The sequence below is a fragment of the Staurois parvus genome, unplaced genomic scaffold (assembly GCF_062004578.1).
Source record: "Staurois parvus isolate SC_StPar_1 unplaced genomic scaffold, SC_StPar_1.0 ptg000096l, whole genome shotgun sequence".
NCBI classification, from domain to species: domain Eukaryota; kingdom Metazoa; phylum Chordata; class Amphibia; order Anura; family Ranidae; genus Staurois; species Staurois parvus.
This window is the reverse complement of record NW_028317892.1, coordinates 5,024,000-5,030,000: the sequence shown is the minus strand read 5'-3', so window position 1 is coordinate 5,030,000 and position 6,001 is coordinate 5,024,000.

Genomic DNA, 6,001 nt, shown 5'->3' with positions numbered 1-6,001 from the left:
TATACTTTAAACCCAACTCCAGGCAATTTTTCAGTCAAAGGATGTTGCGCAGGAGGGGGCCTACAGGGCCACCCACTAAGTGAATTTCAACTGATGCATCATGAACAAGCTGAAATTTGAATAGCGTGTGGTTAGCTTAAGGCTGGCTATGCACAAGTCAACCCAGTGGGTTGAATGAAAGAAAATGATTCGATTCCCCCCTCCACACACTTGATGTGGATGGAGGGAATCCCTCCTGCTGAGCCTTTGTTTTCTTACAATGGGCAGATTTTCCCACCATCACAATACACTCAACAGCACTCAGCAGTGCTGCTCAAGAGAACATTTCAAACAGGCTGGTTGTATCAGTCGATAGATTGGCTTGTATACAACCAGCCTGCCCATACAAGGATTTAAATTTGGCCAGTTCCTGATGAATTTCGATCTATGTATGGCCGACTTTCTACCTTGGGGGCAGGAGGGGGTAACTTAGAGGAAAATCATATAAAAGCATAGTCATCCTTTAAGGAGTAGCAACAAAATGTCTTACTCTTTTTATTCAAGGGTCAGCCCTTGAGACTACTAGTTCCCCATCAAATCCACTTTCCTTGTGATCTGCAACAGAAACTAGGTGGATCCATAGTCAACAGACAGTCTGCTATTCACTATAGACACCACCCACTGCCTGCTGTCAATCACAAGGGGAGAGAGGACCTGATGGGGAACTAGCGTCTCAGCTACCCAATCAGGCTCTATCCCCTCTCAGAATCACTGGTTGCCAGAAAGCTTCACAGCCAACAGCATCTTTAACAAAAAGTCACAGTAAGGGGAGAAGAATAGACAGCAGCAATAAATATTCCACCTCCTACATGCTGTACAGAGATGGGCACAATGCCTGTCTCTGTATTTCAACTTCATTTGGTCTTACTTACTTCCTATTTCATTGTCTACAAACTGGTGGTAATTATTTTTGAATTTGGTGTAGTAATTGCACCACCTTGTAAAAGTCATTGTGGCATTAGGAAGCTATCATAAGTCTGCAGCACATGTTGGCAAAACTAACAAAATGGGCAGAACCTAGTTTTGAATATGGCACTGGCCATTCTAAAGAGTTTTAGTGTCCGAAAAGTGTCACTTGGACTTTATTGAATTATCAGATATAAGTGAGATATCTGCCCTTGATCTCCTGGTTCTGCACACCTGCTGTGACTATTGTGAGGGGTTCCACACTCTCTGTTGGATTCAATTTATTTTATATTATGGAGAAGGCAACAGGAGCAGTTGGAACATGCAAAAGTAGTCAGAATTACTCAGGAACTCATAGGTGGACAGGAACATAGAAGGGGACATCGCTGTTGCTGTATCCAGAACACACAAGAAGCTGGCAGCTGATTCAGGACACTAGGCACTACCTATAACTGAAATGTTACTCTTATGTGTACCTGCTGTTTAAGTATAGAACAGTAGTCTCCAAATTGCGGCCGAATGTGTCCCTTTGCTTGCCTTTATCCGGCCCTCGGAGTACTATTCCTCCCACTGACACAAATAGGGAGGCGCCATTTCTTCCACTGGCACCAACTATGGGGCATTTTTCCTTCCACTGACACCAATAATGGGGCACAATTCCTCCCACTGATATAAACAATTAGGTACTATTCCTCCAACTAATACCAAGGACGGGGCACTATTTCTCCAACTAATACCAAGGATGGGGTACTATTCCTTCCTCTGATACCAATGATGGGGGACTATTCATCCCACCAACACCAATGATGGAGCACTATTTATCTCACTAACACCAATGATGGGGCACTATTCATCCCACTAACACCAATGATGGGGCACTATTCCTCCCACTGACACCAATGATGGGGCACTATTCATTCCACTGACACCAATGATGGGGCACTATTCCTCCCACTAATACCAATGATGGGGCACTATTCTTCCCACTAATACATTGATGAGGCACTATTCATCCTAGTAATACCAATGATGGGGCACTGTACCTCCAACTAATACCAATGATGGGGCACTATTCATCCTAGTAATACCAATGATGGGGCACTGTACCTCCAACTAATACCAATGATGGGCCACTATTCCTCCTAGTAATACCAATGATGGGGAACTATTCCTCCTAGCAATACCAATGATGAGGCACTGTACCTCCAACTAATACCAATGATGGGGCACTATTCTTCCTAGTAATACCAATGATGGGGCACTATTCTTCCTAGTAATACCAATGATGAGGCACTATTCATCCTAGTAATACCAATGATGGGGCACTGTACCTCCAACTAATACCAATGATGGGGCACTATTCATCCTAGTAATACCAATGATGGGGCACTGTACCTCCAACTAATACCAATGATGGGGCACTATTCCTCCTAGTAATACCAATGATGGGGAACTATTCCTCCTAGCAATACCAATGATGAGGCACTGTACCTCCAACTAATACCAATGATGGGGCACTATTCTTCCTAGTAATACCAATGATGGGGCACTATTCTTCCTAGTAATACCAATGATGGGGCACTGTTCCTTCTACTGATACCAATGATGGGGCACTGTTCATCCCACTGACACCAATGATGGGGCACTGTTCATCCCACTGACACCAATGATGGGGCACTGTTCATCCCACTGACACCAATGATGGGGCACTATTCCTCCCACTAATACCAATGATGGGGCACCGTTCCGCCAACTAATACCAATGACTGTACACTATTCCTCCTTCCACTGACTACAAGCACTATGTCTTTTTTTTTCATTCCTACTGACAATGGGAACTTTTCTACTCCCACTGGGCCCTCCGGCCCTCCTAAAGTCTGAAGGTCTGAAGGATCAAAAACATGTGAGAAACACGTGTAGAAAAACGCAAAATGAACTGCGAAAAGCACTGCAAAACAGACAAAAAGCAAACTGCATAGGTGTGAACGGAGCCTAAGACTCCACTCACACTTGCGTGACTCCAAAGTTACACGATTTTTGTCACTTTGATGTGACTTTGGGTTCAACTTTGATCCAACTTTACACTCTCTGGATCAAAGTTGCATAAAAAGCCTCAATAAAGTAGTGCAGGCACCTTTTCAAAGTCACTGCAATTTTAAATCGTACCAGGTGCCATTGAAAAGAATGCGCCACAACTTGTAATGCAATTTTGCTGTCCAAAGTCACATGACAAGTCCCACGAGTATGAATGGAGCCTAAAAGCTGATTGGCTACCATGCACAGCTGCACCAGATTCTGAGTGCTCCAGTTTTGGTAAATCTCCCCCATTTTATTTATGTTCAATACACAATACAAACCAGGACCCTGATGCCTCCATTGAACATGAGTGTACACTTCAGCAGGATCCTTTAGTTAAGGGATTATCCATTTGCAAACTCTCAACACAAACACACAAATACACCAATTACCATAATTTCAATCCTGATCAGCTCATATGCATTTCCTTTTAGGTAGCTTAGGCCCATTGCATTCAATAGTGCGTATTCGTCTCAAAGCTTTTGCATGGCAGTAGGACCTGTAACAAGTTTCGACAATCGGTAATCGGTAACAAAATGTTTCTACAAACAATATGATTCTTATTTTAAAGCTGATAAACATAGCACCATCCCTCTTACCCCCCATTGTCATTACCAACATTGTCTCTATTCTTTGGCAAATGTAAATCAAAAGAGTCAGTCAAGAAGAAGTGGAAACAGATTTAAAAAAAAAAAAATCACACCTCTGTTATGTTTATTCTTTGCTTTTGATCATCTAAACTGTTTGTAGTTTTCCTTTGATCTATTTTATCGTCCACTCTTATTGAAATAGCAGTCATGTTTATCAAAAGAAATGTGGGAAACAAGTGATGGTGCAGAATTAATTGGACTCTACTTCTAGAAACAGTGCTTGTTGAGTACATCATCCACTGGTAGTCACAGTTAACAGGCTGGCTTTTGATTAAATGAGTTGGTTCATAAAGAAAGGCAATTAATGTAACTGATTACATCAGCAAAGCTGAGATCAAATAGTGGCCTGGTGTTTTCAATTCACAAAGCACCCAGTATAGATGGTAACATTGTATAACAACTTTTTGGGCAACCTATCATCCTGGGCTGTTGACTATAGCTGTACCATGCAGATGATTACTGATAGCGGTTCTTGGATGACAAATACATGAATGTATTAGGAGATTGGTGTTACTAAGTATTAAAGCAGAACTGGGTGGGCTGGTGTTTTCATTCAACTTTTACGGTTTTGGACGTATAGGTCAATTAGATCCTTGTTAGGTTAAACCATATATCCTTCTACAACATCCAACAGGTAAAACTGTTTAAGTTAACCTCAATCACTTAATGAATTATGACCTCCTCCTCATATCCTCCGTACAATTAAATTAACTTTTTATTTTTTATTTTTTGTTCTATTATGCCTAGATGGATATTTGATGCCTATTACATCCTCTACAACTGTTTTGGATGTGTGGGCCAATTAAAGTCTTTGATAGGTTATTTCCATTTAGCTCTGCAAGCTTTCACATCCAGGGTGAGCCATTGAGTCCCATATATACATATATATTTGATTGATACACTGTTTGTATTGGATACATTAAAGTTGTTTGGTAATTGTATAATTTTTTTGATATACTTTTAGACTGCCTTGGCGGTTGAAATCTCTTCAAAAATCGCCCCTGAAGAAGCCAGTGAGGGCGAAACATGTAGGGAGTAACTACAATTATATAATCAAGTTTGAATTTTGGTTCCACACTTAGTACTGAAATTGTTTTTATGGGTTTTTTTTTCTTTTTTTTTTGTTTTAAAAATATGAAATAAAATTATATATCTTTTTAATATGTTTGGTACTCATGTTCATGCACCCTGAAAGTCCCATCCTTTCTATTGAATATCTATTGAATATCCTGCTTTCATTCAACCTTGTAACACCTGCCAAGGATAACAAGATAAAAATTAAAAGTCCGTTAAAAGATAAAACAACAAAACCAGATTTTTGTGCAATATTCACCTTTAACCCAGAGTTTCCCCCCTGAGTACTTTTTTTGTCCACTAATTATATCAGTCTGATGGCCGGCATCATTCAAACAACTTCCTCTGAGCCCAGATCATCCTGGATCTGTTCCAGCCTGTGACTGGGCAGAGAAAGGAGAAGCAGCAGAGTGATGCATTTATCTCTCTCTCACTTTGATTTTTTTTTTTAATTGACCCTCTTGGGATGATCCATTGATATATAATAGTTGCCTGTTCGGGGTCAAAATTGCTGGATCAGAAGCAGAGGCGGACTGACCATTTGGAAACTTGGGCACTGCCAGAGGGCCTGGGGCCAGTAGGGGGCCCCATGAGATGCCCCTGGTACCTTTTCATAGGCTTTTTTGAGTTTGGGCAATGACACAGGGGCCCCATGATCTCCTATTGCCCAGGGGCCCCATGAGTTGTCAGTCCACCCCTGATCAGGAGACTGTGATCTGATGTCTATGAGCTACTTTAAGCCTTGGACATATGGACTTTGGATTGTATAAGCGCAGTGATGTCATAGGCATCTGACCGCTAAAGTGTAGGGGAGAAAAGCATGCAGGGACCAGTCTTGCAGAGTGGAGGAGCCTGTGGGAGCAAGGGATCAGATAAATAAAACAAGCAGTTAAGCCTTGCAGTGTGAGTGCAGCCACACAGCAAGGGAGGACATTTATTTTTCTTAGAGTTCAGCTTTAAATAGTGAAAGACTGTGAAAAACTTTGCAAATATTATGTAACATCTTGCTGCATGCTGTCCTGATATACACTAAAGCTTATATGTGCACTGCCTTGGAACGCTTGCATGTATTTACCCATTCAACTAAATACGTTTTTCATCCTAGCATAAAGGAGCACCCTGTGTGATCCAGGAATGCTTGCTAAGTTTTTCCTTTTGACACTAGTATATATGAGTGTGAGGTTGGAGTCCTGTTAGGAAGGGTTATGTACAGGATAGGCACTGCCTGTCTGACAGTTTTATGTACTCACAACTTG